This window comes from Berghia stephanieae, chromosome 4 (genome assembly GCF_034508935.2).
Source record: "Berghia stephanieae isolate SIO BIC M18660-M18661 chromosome 4, UCSD_Bste_1.3, whole genome shotgun sequence".
Lineage (NCBI taxonomy): Eukaryota > Metazoa > Mollusca > Gastropoda > Nudibranchia > Aeolidiidae > Berghia > Berghia stephanieae.
The window spans coordinates 45,570,684-45,587,655 of NC_088363.1; the positions used below are offsets into that span (position 1 = coordinate 45,570,684).

General features: G+C 37.5%; 1 protein-coding gene across 1 annotated transcript in view; it reads right to left on the reverse strand.

Moving 5' to 3' along the window:
• Window positions 1-16,972, reverse strand: part of LOC144970668 (receptor-transporting protein 3-like) — a 136,713-nt gene that overhangs the window by 93,844 nt on the left and 25,897 nt on the right. The gene's annotated exons all lie outside the window — the stretch shown is intronic.

Below are 16,972 nucleotides of genomic sequence, written 5' to 3' on the forward strand. Positions count from 1 at the left end.
GAATGAGGCGGAAGAGGAGGAGGGGGAGGAGGAGAAGGAGATGAGGGAGAGAAAATGGAGAGGAAATAATAGGCCGAGGACGAGGAGGAGGAGGATATAGGGAAGACATCTATCTGTCTATTTGAATTTTTTGTAAAGTATTGGCATTTTAAATTTCTTGTTGGTGTTTAAAGGGGGTTTGAGTCCAAAATATTTATTGTAATTATAATATTTTGTTCTTTTTTTTGTAATGTTACATTCTTTTTTTCTTTCAATATTTCTTACAGTCCACAATTGCTTAAAGCTTTGTATCCACTTTCACTTCAGAACACTTTATAATGATAATGCAGCTTTCGTGTTTGTCAACATTTTCAGTTCCCTCCCTCCCCCCCCCCCCCCCCCTCTCCTTCTTTCTCTCTCACTCTCTCTCTCTCTCTCTCTCTCTCTCTCTCTCACACACACACACACACACACAAACACACATGCACACACACACAATTCCTCTCTTTTCTTTTCTTTCTTTCATTCTTTGTCTCTCTCCTTCCCTGTCTCTTTCTCTCTCACTTTCTCTTTCCATCACTCACTCTCTCTCTCTCTCTCTCTCTCTCTCTCTCCTCTCTCTCTCTTCTCTCTCTCACTCTCTCTCTCTCTCTCTCTCTCCCTCTATATATATATATATATATATATATATATATATTATATATTTATATTATATATATCTTTATGTGTGTCTCTCTATATATATCTCTCTCGCTCTCTCTCTCTCTCTCTCTCTCTCTCTCTCTGTGTGTGTGTGTGTGTGTGTGTGTGTATGTGTATGTGTGTTTGTGTGTGAAACTCCGTCACGCCAATCTGGTGACACCAGTAACAGACCAATCGTTTATAGCTCCTGTATGTATTTTACACCAGGACATGGATTATAGTAGTAAATAATATAAGATTGTTTATAGTTGTTGAAATTCCAAGGACCATGCATTACTTATTATTAGATACAGAATCAGGGTTACCAATTTGGCATTTTCTGAATTCGGTTGGTATAGATAAATAGGATTTAGTAATTTGGCAGTATGCTTTTTGTTTGTTTCGTTTTTTTGTTTTTGTTGGGGTTTTTTCTTTGGGGGGGGGGGGAGGGTTGTTTTTGTGTTTTGGCTGAATTTGTTTTGGGGTTTGTTCCTTCTACTTTGGGGGGGGGGGGGGGGGGGGTATTTTGTTATGGGATTTGTTTGTTGTTGCTTTCTGGGTTGTTGTTTTGTTTTGTTTTTTAGCATTTTTGCTTTTCGAGGTGGGCGGGATGGGGGGGGGGGTGTTCATTGTTTTTCTTGTTGTTGGCGGTGGTGGTTTTTTTAAATTGTTTTCTTTTATTTTTGTTTTGTTTCGTGTATTGGGGGGAGGGGGGTTGTTGGGGTTTTTTTTTTTTTTTTGTTGTTCTTGTTTGTTGTTGTTGTTTGTTTGTTTGTTTGTTTGTTTGTTTGTTTGTTTGTTTGTTTGTTTGTTTTGTTTGTTTGTTTGTTTTTGTTTTTTGTTGTGTTTTTGTGTTGTTGTTTGTTTGTTTTTTGTCTGTTTGGTTTTATTTTTGCTTTTTTATTATTATTTTTTTGTTGATTTTTTTTTCTTCGAGTTTCCTATTTTACAGTCAAATTGCAAAGGTATACACATTTTAAATCTTCAACGTTAAGGTTGCGGGATTAGAAAAGTCAAGATTTTTTCCACTTTATTGTGAATTTCACATAAAAATTGATGACGGAAGAAGTTTGGCATGTTTTGCAAAAATAATCGGACAACCCTGTACAAAATTCCCTTTTGCGTCAGTCACCACGTAATAAAATGTACAAATGTATAAATATACAAGCAAACAACACACAAGACACGTGCCTATGGAATTTGACTATAACGGATGTTAGAATCCTTGTGACTTTAACTATTATGATAATATTATGAGCAGATATCGATGTGACAATGACAATGACATAATATCACCATCAGGTCATGTCACATGGGTGACATTTTTATAACAGCAACAAGAAACGTTCTGTGATGCTGTCAAAATTATAGATAGCGTGCGATTGGCTAAGAAACTCACAACATTGCCATCCGGAAATAAATGGACCAACACACAAAACTATGTGCAATCTTGAACATTTAATTTATAGATAGTTCAAAGATGACGTCACTCAGTTGAGTGAGAATTACTCATAAACGTGGATGGCAAAAAACAATAACAAAAACTAAAGTGATGACATCTTCGTTCTATCTATAGAAAGAAAGATAAGAAAGGAAGGAAGGAGGGCAGAAAAAAAGTGTTTATTTTTAACAAAGAAGTTTTTCAATGATAATTGGAGACTTTTGGAGCCAGAAGCTCTGTAAAGTTGACTTTGGGTTGGCTTGGTTTCTATCGCGATAGACGGACTATAGATAGTTCGAAGATGACGTCACTCGGGTCTTTGTTATTGTTTTTTGCAATCCACGTTTATGAATACTTATCACTAAACTGCATTATCCAGACTATAAAAGTTCATGGTTACACATAGTTTTGTGTGTTGGTCCACTATACTTCCGGATGGCAATGTTGCGAGCTTCTTATCCAAGTGCTTACTATCTATAACAATTGCTGTCTACCATTTGGACCATCTGGAAACCGAGATCGATCCGGGGTGACGTCGAGTGTATTTTTTTTTCTGACCCTTCTGTCCACCCAGCAGTGATTGGGTAGCTGGGTCTGTTAGATCTGGAGATAAAATATCATCCAATCAAAAGGGTAGCAAGCACACACACACACACGCACACGAACAAACATTCATGTTGTAATAGAAATACTCTAAAACCCAGTCAATTATTCTCCATTACAACAAAGTTAAATCAGGCCCGTAATTGCCTTCGGTTATCGGACCTGCTAATTTGTGCACATAGGCTTGAAGTCAAAATAATCAGAATTTCAAGATTTCAGTTTGGGTTTGTTTTTTTGTTGTTGTTGTTTTTTTTTTTTTTTTTTGTTTTGTTTGTTTTGTTTTTTTTGTTTTTTTTTTTTTTTGTTTTTTAATTTTCATTTGTTTTGTATTTTTGTGGGGTTTTTTTGTGGGGGGGTCTTTTGTTTCATTTTATTTTATTTCTAATTTTTCCTTGGTTGCATTTTAATTACAGATAAATTACATTATCCCTCAAAAAGCTTTGGGAACACGTTATCATCGGGGTGATTATTTACTTATTTATTTTAAAGCTTTTCTATATAGCGCAATCTCCACTAAATTCATGTGAAGATGTCATTTTTACAGGTATTTGAGTGTTTAGTTATGTGACTGGTACTATACTGATTAAGTTAAAAAGAAGAAAAGACAAACCAAAATATCAGTCTTCCTCGACTGGGGATCGAACCGTAAACTCAGACCTCAAGATTACCGGTCAGACGTGCTACCATTACACCATAGAGGTTTCCGAAAGTTGGGGAGGGGGGAGGAAACAAGAGCATTTATATAGAGCAATATGCGGCTATGTGGTCTTGTGGTATGACACTCGCTTGCGGATCGGAAGGTCCTGGGTTCGAGCCTCAATCAGCGTGTAGTTAAGTCCTTGGAAAAGGCTTTTTACTCACATTCTCTCACCGTACTCATATGTATAATGTGTTACCTGGCCGTTAACAGCGTTGTCTCTGTCGTAAAAAAAAATGTATTGTCGCATAACAGGCGTCATGTCTCGTTATACATATTACGTGTTGTTGTTGGCCAGGGACCCTATGTAAAACTCTTTTGACCACGTTTAGTGGAGATTGCTCTATATAAAAGCTCAAGTTTAAAAAAAATATTCACTTAATGTGCTCGTAGCGATTTACAAGGTGTCCCCTAGCCAAATGTAACGTTGAACATGTCAGACTATACACGACATGACGCCTGTACAATATGCACAACAAATTATATATAAGTTTAACCCCTGACCTCCAATGCCAAAGGGAAGGGAACTAGCACTACGCCATGTTTGATTCCCTAAACCACCCCTTCCCCCCCCCCCCCCCCTCCCCTGCCCCTCTCTCTCTCTCTCTCTCTCTCTCTCTCTCTCTCTCTCTCTCTCTCTCTCTCTCTCTCTAACACTCTTTCTTTCTTTCTCTCCCCCTATCTCTATTTCTTTCTCTATTTCTTTCTCTCTTTCTTTCTCTCTTTCTCACTCTCTCTCTCTCTCTCTCTCTCTCTCTCTCTCTCTCTCTCTCTATCTATCTATCTATCTATCTATCTGTGTGTGTGTGTGGGTGTGTGTGTGTGTGTGTGTTACTACAAAGACAACTCTACTCTGTTTTCAGCCAGGTATTCATTTTACACATAAGTTTAGGAAGAGATTGTTAATGAAACGCCTTTTCGAACCAGAGACCAACTGGCCGGACGCTGAGTGACACCACAAGACCACAGAGCCACGCGGTGAGGTCAAATGACGTCACCGACACGAGGGTCAAGTAGGAATACACCATGTGTAACGTCAGGGTGATAATATTTAAATGACCACGATGACACGCCAAGGTCAAACCCCTTCATGGAGGTATTTTTATACGCGATTTTTTTTTTTTTTTTTGTATTTTAGTATTTGGATTAATTTACAGTAAGCAGTTGTGACAAATCGGGGACAGGAGGGATATATATATGTATATATAAATATATATATATATATATATATAGAGAGAGAGAGAGAGAGAGAGAGGAAGAGAGAGAGAGAGAGAGGGAGAGGGGGTGAGAGAGATTAGATAGGATTGAAGACAGAGAAAGAGAGATATTTAAAAAGGCAAAGAAGGGGAGAAAGATTAGATGAGATTGAATGAGGAGAGAAAGACAGAGAGAGGGAGGGACAGAAAGAGAGGAAGAGAGTGGGGAGAGAGAGAGAGAGAGAGAGAGAGAGAGAGAGAGATTAGATGAGATCGAAGAAAGAGAGGAGAGAGAAGCAGAGACAGAGGGGGAGAGATGGGGAAGGGGGGGGGAGATATGCAGATGTAGATAGAGAGAGGGGTAGACAGTGAGAGAGAGAGAGGGATATACATACATATATATATATATATTATATATATATATATATATATATATATATATATATATATATATAGGACTCTGCATAATAAATAGAAACCACCCACTTCACCCCTTATTAATATTATTATCTCTCTCTCTCTCTCTCTCTCTATATATATATATATATATATATATATATATATATATATATATATATATATATATATCATAGACACAAAGAAAACACACACACATCCCCACACATTTAAAGATTCATACCCACGGAGTAACGAACTACTTGTATATTCTGCAAACGACACCGATGTCTTCCATGTTCATACTAGACATGGGATAGGGATTGATATCACTTATGTATGTATCCCCCTTTCCATTTACACTGACATTAATTATTCAAATAAATGCATCAAGTAACAGTCAAATTTTCCGTTCGAGAAAAATATTTAAAAAGGCAAATTGTTCCAAACCAAACTACTTGTATATTCTGCATACGACACCGTCAATATTCGACAAATTATAATCGTCATTCCCCATATCTACTTTACATTAGAAGGGCTTTTTTTTCATTGAAAATGATAATGAAATGTAAATGTTATTCAAGCACTAAACTAAACGCTGTCCACACGCATCATGTTATCATATGCAGCACGAAAGTCATTATGCAGATTGAGCACCTATAGGCTACCGTGCTCTGGAAAAATAAAACACGTTATAAAAAATTTTAGCCAGATAACAATTCTTTCAAATATCGTTCGATTAAAAGGACCCTCATTTTGTCAAAAATTTCTAACCCGGGATTTCATGACGTCCCATTGTTAAGAGTTTTTGTCAAGATGACGTCGTTTTAATCGGTCGGCTGAAGAACGAGTTTTCTGGCCAAAATTTGTTAAACGTATTTTCTTTTCTTTTCTATTCAGAGTACGGCAGTATGCTTTTAACACGATGATAGCAAATCGTATCTACCTTTTCACGGTGAGTTAAGTCTTGTCGCCGTGAAATCAAAGAGGACCTCCCATTATACACGTGGTTTCCCTTGTTCTTTTATTCAAGTAAGGTACGAAAATAGATAAAACAGCTTTAAAAATTTTAAAAAATAAATAAAAGAACAAAATATTGAACATGGAACGTTTCTAACTCAAAACCCTTATTCAGTCAATAGGAAAATACTATTAAAACGATAATACATCACGTTAAAGATAGACTATGAATCATTAGTAGAGACCTCAACTTCAAAAAGCGACTTGCGAAAATACCATTAGTACTTAGTACCATTATGTTATAATATCCTGTGAGGCAATCTGTTTATTTATGAAAAAGAAGAACCACGAAGCCATGTTGATGTATTCAATATAATATTAAATCTATCCAAGAGTTTCACGATACGGTTCAAAACACGGTGTACTATAATTTCGTAACATATTTTTCACAGGCCATATTATGACTCGTATTACATGTTAAAAGTTTATGCTGGCTTGAGGTCCCTTGTAAATCGCTTTGAAGTGGATATTACGCCTGTGGCTGGATGGCTCAGTGGTCAGTGCGACTGCTCTCTCTCTCTCTCTCTCTCTCTCTCTCTCTCTCTCTCTCTCTCTCTCTCTCTCTCTCTCAGCCAGGCGGAGGGTAGTAATAGTAGCATGTCAGTTGGATCCCTTGTTTGGCTCTGACACCGTGATATTTTTATTTTCTCTTTTCATCAGCCACGACTTATTCATACCCTTCATTTCCCATCCTTATTGATATAAGTAACCCCTCCACATTTTTTTTTGGAATTCTATGTGACTGTAACAACAATTGGATTCAATGTCTGATTTCACGTCGCCCAGCAACGGCGGCCATCGTGGTTCTAAGCAAAGAAAATCTGTACTTTTTATTCTTCATGCTGGCTAGAAATTTTCATATGTCTTGTGATCAGAATGTGTTGTGTAAAAGTCAAAACATAATCATATTTATAATGGGTTTTTTTCTCCTCTGGATACGCTTTTATGCTCGTCGGAGAAATATTTCATAAGGACGTCCGCCATTGTTCCGATAGTTCAGAGCCAGTTACTAAGTTACCATGCGTCATTACGAGGGAAGTGACCTTACGACTGTTGAAGAGTATTTCGGTTGGTAAAGATCAAAGGATCAAGAATAGTTTGGGACATTATCATTACGTTATAACAGAAACTAAAATAATGTTTAATGTTTGATTTGGGTGAAGGCGGTGTGAGAGAAGTTGATTGATGTGGTGAAAAACGGTTGAATACGAGTGAGAAGAGGAAAGGGTTTGTGTGGATGTGTGGATGATTTGTTTTTGTTGAATTAGAGTCGGTATTTGGAGAGATAGATAGAGAGAGGGGGGGGAGGAAAGAAGGGAAAGAGAGAAAGAGGGAGAGAAAAGAGAAGAGAGAGAGAGAGCAGAGGAGAGGTGTAAAAGAGAGAGGGTGAGAGAGAAAGAGAGCAGAGAAATGGAGCGAAAGAGAGAAAGGTATAAAAAGAAACGGAGAGAGAGTGGAGAGAGAGAGAGAGAGAGAGAGAGGAGGAGGAGGAGGAGGAGGAGGAAAGAAGGGAAAGAGAGAAAGAGGGAACGAAAAGAGAAGAGAGAGATAGCAGAGGAGAGGTGTAAACGAGAGAAGGTGAGAGAGAAAGAGAGAGAGAAACAGAGCAGAGAAATGGAGCAAAAGACAGAAAGGTATAAATGGAAACGGAGAGAGCGTGGAGAGAGAGAGAAGGGGGGGGGGGAAGAGGAATGGAAAATGAACACGAATAATTTGTTTTTAATTAACAAATCAGGGATAAAGAGAAAGAGACGATAGAAGAAACAGAAACCACGAAATTAGGCTGGACATATAATTAGTGAAGATAGGTTCGATGGTGGGAGGGATTGGGGGGGGGGGGGGAGAGGGATTGGGGGGGGGGGGGGTGGAGAGGGATTGGGGGGGGGTGAGAGGGATTGGGGGGGGGGTGAGAGGTGAGAGGGATCGGGGGGGGGGAGGTGAAATTGAAGGAGAGATTAATGTCTCGTAATTTGATAAGTGACCAACGTGTAACGAATCGTTTAAAGTGAAATTATTCAAATTACAAGAAACAGCGGTGAAGCCAAAGAAGATGAGACAGTTTCAAATAGGACAACCGTGTGTTCAATCATGCATGACGCCTTAAGCGTGGCTAAATCCATAATCTCGCAAGTGGTCTCTAATAATAATAATATGCAAATGAGTTTAGTGGATTAATATTCATAATATTTATTTATGAATGTGGCCTTTGTACACTATCGGTGGAGACGTGTGAAAATGAAACCTGTGTGATTGGTTCTGTGGCGTGGAGATGATGTTGAGGATGATGATGAGGAGCAGGAAGAGGAAAAGAAGGACGATGATCATAAGGGGGAGGAGGAGGAGGAGGAGGAGGAGGAGGAGGAGGAGGAGGAGGAGGAGGAGGAGGCTAAGGAGTAACTAAGTGATAATTTATCAGCATTCTAAGGTCTATGCACAAATAATATACGAGGTGAAAACAAAATATGTGCTGATATGACAAAACTTATCTAATGTCGCGCGAGCAAGTTTTGAGATAAGTGCGAATGAAGGTTAAAAAAAAAGTATTTTGGGCATTATTTTTGTTTTTTCACTTCCTCGTATTTTATTATCCATTCCTCTTCATTTTCAAGAAAGGATTTTATAATTTGAGGTTTATAAATCATTTAATGTTAATATTTTTTCCGAGCTCTTTAAAAATTGACGTAAAATACGCCACTGTCGCAGAAGATTATAATAGAACAGAAAAATCGAGGCGTCACATTTTCTACTCTTCCGGTTCCAACTTCCTTGGAAGTGTGTGTATATATTCAATCTTTCGTAGAACTATTAATGAATAGGTTACATATTGAATCAGAAAGTGACGTAACTATTTTGGTCGCAGGATGCAGTGGCAGAGTCTTGGGATTATAGGACCAAAAAGAACTAGAACCGACGATATTTATTCATGACCAGCATTTATTTAGACTAGAGAACAACAAGATGCCATCACTTTGAAACCAGAAGATCAATTACATGGGGTATTATCCAGTCCTCTAGAAGATTGGTTTCACACTTCCAATGAGATTGGAACCAGTTATTTTTTTGACATCACACGTTTGTTCCCCATTCAATGCTAATGCTAATGATAATAATGATAATGATAATTATTTACATGCAAAGCGATCAACTTCCACATGTATGCTCAGCGGCGGCACTTTACAATATTAATTGTCATTCAAGCATTTATTAATTGACTATTTTGAGAACCCATACAGAAACGCACACACACACACACACACACACACACACACAAAATCACACACATATACATTTACACTCACACACTAACATACACTCACATACTTATACCAAACTTCCTCACTAAAATTAATAACTTATTTTAACTAAAGACATTTAATTGATTAATCAAAATAAAATTTTGAAGAAAAAAGTAGATTCTAGAATGGAAATTGACACTTTGAACTCGAGATCAAAGTTGGAATAAAATGGATTTTACCAAACCCCAACATTTTACACTAAATTTTTTTGTGTTTTCGTTTGTTTGTATTGTTTGGGTTTGTTTTTTTTTTTGTTTTTTTTTGTTGGTTTTTTTTTGTTGGGGTTTTTTTTGTTGTTGTATTTTTTAATTTGTTTTTTGTTTGTTTGTATTTGGTTGTTTTTTGTTTTTTTTTTTTTTTTTTGTTTTTTTTTCTGGGGGGTTGGGGTTTGTTTTGTTTTGTTTTTTTTTTTGTTTTTTTTGTTTTGTTTGTTTGTTTTGGGGTTTTTTTTGGGGGGTCGTTTGTTTTTTGGTCATTGTCCGCTCTATGGAATGTAAGTGAATGTGGAGAAACTAACGAACTCCAAGCAAGACCAACAATTTCAAGAACGAGAGGTTACAACCAACGATACCAAACACCAAGTGCGAATTAACAAAGTCAAATGCAATCCTTTATGCCATCAACAATTCGACTTAGGAAGAACCTCACTGAAGATGCCGTGGAAGCACATGATGTGGATCATTTCATCAGAATACTACAACATGTTAAATATTGCTGATGTAAAACTTGTGACAATACACCAAAGGTGGACTGAAAATAAAGGAAGATGAAGAGGAGAAATGTGGCAGTGTTAGACAAGCTGTCAGCCCAATTTTTCCCTTTCATATTGTCAAATATTTAAAAAACTTCGATAAGTCGTCTCAAACCAAATGTTACCAATTATATTAAAGCTTAGCTTAACCCTCTCCTCACCAATTACAGAAAAATCGTCACAATCTTTACGATTCAATGAGCATTTTTCTATTTTAAAAAATTCAGATTTGTCTTGGACGTCACAAAATTTGAAGAAAAACCTTTATCATAGCCATAATAATCTAATGCTATTTTGTAAAGCTTGTTTTCATTGCAAAGAAATCAATATTTGTGTTGAGTAGGTATAACATTTCTGGAAAAGAATCCTGAAAATTGTCGGTAGGTTAAACGATTTTGGATAAAATTAAATATGACCTGGGAATTGAATTTATTGACACAAAGATGAAACTTTCGATTTATGTTATCTTCGTTGTGATGGAGAAGATAAAAATATTGCAATAATCTCAAAGATCGTTGTTTTATCGTCATTGTATTACTAAAGTCAAGCACAGGCGATGGAAATGGCAGGGTCATGTTCTCCGAATGAAAAAGTCCAAACTGTCTTTCACAGCACTACGATGGTCCCCACCGGGAAAGAGAAAGAGAGGCACTCGAGCCAGGGACCTGCAGGTTGTGACACAAGACCACAAAATAAACAGCGTTTCTCTACGCACATTTTACTTACATAGAGTGTTACTGCATGAAACTGACAAAACATTTTTTTTCCATTTCAACTAAAGATTTTGCACCCATAATACCATAATATACCCAAGTTGGTCACATAGGCTCAACGCGCCTCGTGACCGACCACAGGAAGGCGAATGGAACCAAATTATTTTGATTTTGTGTCTAGCCATATCTGTCGATAGCAAGGTAATTATTTACACAACAGTTAAAAACGAACCTCGAAACTCTGTCACCAATTCAGTCACTGATCTCGCTTAAATTGCTTTGACATTTTCGTTGGATAAGACACCGTCCCGCTGGGCCATGGCGCGACCCGTGTACGTTATAGATACTGTGCGCTTGGCTAAGAAACTCACACAATTGCCATTCGGAAATATAACGAACCAACACACAAAACTGTGTGTAAGCTTGAACGATTATAGTCTGGTTAAGACAGTTTTGTTGAGAATTATTCGGAAACATGGATGGCAAAAAACAGTAACAAAGATCTGACTGACGTCAACTTTGATCTATCTAAACGTAAAATGCAAGGGCAGATGGAATTATGGTTATAAGGGATGTGATTCAGTAAAAATTATTAGAGAACAATGTTGCACACAGTTATCTCCCATAATTTGGTGTTTCATTCGCTTTTCCTTTTCATTTTTTTATCTTTCCATCGACACATCCAACTCTCTCTCTCTCTCTCTCTCTCTCTCTCTCTCTCTCTCTCTCTCTCTCTCTCTCTCTTTCTCTCTCTCTCTCTCTCTCTCTCTCTCTCTCTCCTTTCTTTCCGTTTTTTTATTTATCAATCAATCAATTTATCTATCTATCTATCTATCCATCTATCCATCTATCTATCTATCTATCTAACTATCTATCTATCCATCTATCTATCTATCTATCTATCTAACTAACTATCTATCTACCTATCTCTCTCACTCTCTCTCTCTCTCTCTCTCTCTCTCTCTCTCTCTCTCTCTCTCTCTCTCTCTCTCTCTCTCTCTCTCTCTCTCTCTCTACATATCTATCTTTCCCAATCTATTTATCTTTCTATATATTTATTTTAACTTTCTCACCTCTTGTGTGTTGACCTACAAAAGGTGAGAACATTATAAAGAATTCGCGCTCCTAAAACTGGCAAGCACTCTAAGGGATTCAAGCTGATACCTCACAAACATACCCAACTATTTATCTATCTTTCCTTCTACCTCTCCATCTGTTTATCTAACTCTTCATCTAAAAAATTTTTTCATTCATTTTTCCTCCTTTCTCCATTGTACCTCTCCACATCCTTTGTGCTTTTATCCCTTGTCCTCTACTTGTCTTTTCTTCCAACACTGGTCAACTGTTCTCATTCTATTTTCATCTCCCTGCGTCATTCAAACAGAGCCAGTCCGAAAATCCGGGATCAGCGTCCTGTCCAGGGGGCGACAAGACGTTATTTCATCCTGACAAGCATTGGAAAACCCCAATCCTATTTCTTGATACCTGTATAATCCTGGCGACACAATTAATTATTATTTCTGTGACACAAGGGAGACAACTGTTAGAACTATTAACAGCGGGCTGCGATTTCACACTAACCTAAAACCATCTCACTGAGAGAGAGAGAGAGAGAGAGAGAGAGAGAGAGAGAGAGAGAGAGAGAGGGGGGGGGAGGGAGGAAGGGAGAGAGAGAGGGGGGGAGGAGAAGAGAAAATAGGAGAGAGAAAGAATGGGCGCGAGAGAAAGAGAAAGGATTGAGAAAGCGGAAGAGTAAGATGGAGAAAGAGAGAGAGAGTGAGAGAATTAGAGATAGATAAATAGAGAGAGAAATATAGAGATAAAGAGAGAGAAAGAGGGATGGATATAAAGCATGAGATATAGAGGAAGAGGAGGAGAGAGGAAGAGATATATAGAGAGAGAGCATGTTGAAGATAGAGAGAGAATATTAGATAATGATAGAGGATAGAGATAACGCGAGATATAAAGATTGATTGAGAGGAGAGAGGGGGAGATATAAGATGAAGAGAGGGGGGGGGAAGAGATAGAACGATAGAGAAAGAGATACAGAGAGAGGGAGTGATATAAAGAGATGGAGATACAGGAGAAAGGTAAGAAGAGATAAAGAGAGTGTGTACAAGGGAGATAGAGGGAGAAAGAGACAGTAATAAAGGGGGGAGAGAGGGAGAGATATGTAAAGAGAGAGAAAGAGAGATGGGAGGGAGAGAGAAACAGAGAGCAAAAGAGTGAGTGGAGAGAGGGGGAGGGAAATAGACATATACAATGATAAAGAATTAGGGAGAGAGAAAGACAGAGAAAAAAAAAAGAGAGAGAGAGAGAGAGAGAGAGAGAGAGAGAGAGAGAGAGAGAGAAATGGAAGGATATGGAATAGAAGTAAGGTAGGAGGGGTAAAATATTAATATTGTCTTAGAGTATATATAGTATAATGCATGTAATATGAATGGATGTTTTTCTATGGGTATTCTTAGTGTTGATGTGAAGGTGTGTGTTGTGTGTATTAGTTGTAGTAACGTGTGTATTATTATCCTGACGCGGGTCTTACCGTGTGTATGTGTGTGTGTTAGTGCATGTGTGTGTTTATATATGTTTGTGTAATAAGGTCTCCCTGTCCACACCATCATAAATCACCAGTCTATCTACCTATCCTTGACATGACACCTATATTTTACCACACGCACACACACACACACACACAAACACACACACACATATACACATACACACGCACACACAAACCCACCTTGCCACTTGCCAATGCAACAACAACAACGGGTCCAATTACCACTGTGTAATAAACATTGCTTAAGTTCTCATTGCCCTATCTTCAAATTATATTGTATATCATGCATTCATACAAGCAAATCAAATACTTCACTATATATTTCGTTTATAATAGAAAATATAAATTTGTGACCCACCATTGCAATATGGTATTGCATTGGGTTGTAGCAGGCGTCCGAATGTACTTTTGCGATAAAAATGATCAGAAATACCAAAAAGAAAATTAAGTGGGAATAATTATTTTTAGATTTGTCGCTATTTTTTTTCTCTTTACATCCATTTCCTCGGTTAGAAGGAAATACTTGGGTATAATCCACAGATAGACCGATGTCCAATATGTTTCTGCTGCAAGAGATCATGTTAGTCTCAACTACTCATCACATGCACCGACTTTTTAAATATTCTATACTGTACATTGAACCAGAGGGGCAATATTGGATTAAGTAAGGCCTTTGACAGTCCACCTAAAAAAAAACACACACACACAATAACAACAACACGCATGGAAAAGCTGAATAAATTAAATGGAATTTAATATATTTTACTCTCATGGGTAGCCTCATTTTCATCAAATCGTTCTCAGAATGTTATGTTTGGGAGTCAAATGTTGACATATGTACCAGTTCAGTTCGGAGTTACATAGGGGACTGTGCTTCGGACACTCTTTTCCTAATATATATATAGCATGCTAGTCTCAGGGGCAACTTAATTTTAAAAGACTTTCATGATGACCATCGTCTGTTCACAGAGAGATAAATTTAAAAGATAGCAACTGAGATCCTCAATAAATATGCCCTCAACAAACTGCAAGAATGGGAAAATGCATTTTGTTCTTTTTTTCTTCTTTACTTTCTTCTTTAATTTTTTAAAAAATTTGGGTTTTGTTACTTTTGTTTGTTTGGTTGGTTTTGCTTGTTTATTTGTTGTTTTTAAATGTTTGTTTTGTTTTAATTTTCCCTTTGAAAAAATATTGGTGGGGTTGAGTGTTTTGATCCAAGATCCACGTTAAGTATTTGTTCAGTATTTTTTTGGACAGTCCCCAGCTTCTCTCAGCTTGGAACTTAATATATTTCATCAATCCCTTGGGGAAACTTTCTTTGGCGGACCATCTCAAGGAAAGAATGAAGCAACTCGGCCATCAGCCGCAATGCAGCGACCTAAAACGGGAAAGGATTACTATATATTTATCTATCTATCTATCTATCTATCGATCTATCTATCTATCTATCTATCTATCTATCTATCTATCTATCTATCTGTCTGTCTGTCTGTCTATCTGTCTATCTATCTATCTATCTGTCTATCTATCTATCTATCTATCTATCTCTCTGTCTGTCTATCTATCTATCTATCTATCTGTCTGTCTATCTATCTATCTATCTATCTATCTATCTATCTATCTATCTATCTATCTATCTGTCTGTCTGTCTGTCTGTCTGTCTATCTATCTATCTATCTATTTATCTATCTATCTGTCTATCTCCATCTCTCCTCTAAGTCCTTCCACCCCTCATCCTCCATCTCCTCCTCCAACACACTACCGTAACCACTACTACCAACTCACTCTGCCCCACACCCCACCATTTTCCCCTTCTCTGGACAACACTTTGTCAATCTTACGTACACAATGAACAGAAGGCCCTTAGAATGACTTGTTTGGGGCCCGGGGCTACAAACCGATACTTAATATGAAGTGTCACGGAGGGCCCCATAAATTCGTATATCAGATAGTATCTTTCATCCATGCCACTCATACAGACGCCTACCCCCCCCCCCTCCCTCTTCTTATGCTATATTATAATTTCTCCACCACCACCAATACTACCCCACCCCCCCCCCCCCCCCCCCCCCTTGCTGACTTTTTAAAAGAGAAGAAAAAAGCTTTTTTTTTCCTTTTTCGGGGGACATTAGCCTTCAAATAAAAGTATATCTTTCTAAACCTGTTAAGTGGAATTTTTCATCATTTAACAGACATGCCTACTCAAACATTTAAAATTTCGTATTTTTAGGAGATAAAAATAATATTCGCTATATATTTTTTTATAATTACCCTCTCAATGTTAAATAACACTATAAAATTCCTTAAAAGTTTGTCGTCTGGCATCAACTTTCATTTTTAATAAGTTCTAATGACTTAGAAATACTCATGCATGAAGTTCTGAAATTGGAGCCGAAATTTCGTAATTTTACGAATTTTTCATATTTGCAGACATGTTGAATTCAGATAAAACTGCAGTAATATTATTGTGTCTTTCATTTAATGGGTAAAAAGAGAATAAACTCGTCTTGTTTACCCTATAGAACAATACACTGCGTGTTTTGAAACTTCAAATTCCCTCCGATCTTTCTAAGGCAGACCTGCCTACTTAAAATTGGAAAAATTCGTCGTTTTCAGGGGTAATAAAAATATGGTATCACCACTATAACCACTTTTAAAATTACCATTGTGTGTTTAAATACATTAGATTAATGCTTTAACCTCCTTTCTGCTAGCTCTGGCAATAAAACTTTGTTTTCAAGAAGTTTATTGAATTAAGGATCTTTATTTAATTGTCAATTTAGAACCCGAAAATTCGTAGTTTTACGAAATATTCGTAAGAGTTGGAATGTCTGCTAAGGTATATAATAGATTGAACGAGAGTGTTAACTCATTTTCTATCTTTAAAAACTTGAGCTTTTTATAGACTGCAATATCCACTAAACGTGCTCAAAGCGCATTACAAAGAGTCTCTGACCAACAGCAATACGTAACATATAGAACGAGACATATGACGCAATTGAGGCGATATTACAATTGTTTCCAACAACTCTGTTGACGGCCCCAGGTACTCATTTTACACCTGAGTACGGTTAGAGAGTATGTGTAAAAAGCTCTTCCAAAGGACTCAACTATGAGCCGAACGAGGCTCGAACCCAGGACCTTCCGATCAGAAAGTGAGTGTCACACCACGGTTGATGAAATGAAGAATATCTGAAACGTGTTTCGTCACAGCATAGGACAGCAAAATGAATAATAATATGGTGTCTCCAGTCAGCTGATTCAGCAAACCTTGGGCAATCAAGACGCCATATATTATATAACATGGTATCTATTCATCTACATCTACCAATGGTAGCCACAATAGACTACCGGTGGTAATAATATGTAAGGGCCCATTGTTTTAGTGCCTCTCTCTCTCTCTCTCTCTCTCTCTCTCTCTCTCTCTCTCTCTCTCTCTCTCTCTCTCTCTTTCTTTCTTTCTTTCCGTCTTCCTTCTCTCTCTCTCTCTCTCTCTCTCTCTCTCTCTCTCTTTCTTTCCTTCTTCCTTCTCTCTCTCTCTCTCTCTCTCTCTCTCTCTCTCTCTCTCTCTCTCTTTCTTTCTCTCCTTCTTTCGCCTTTTTCTTTCTTTCTTTCTCTCTCTTTCTTCCTTTCTTTCTT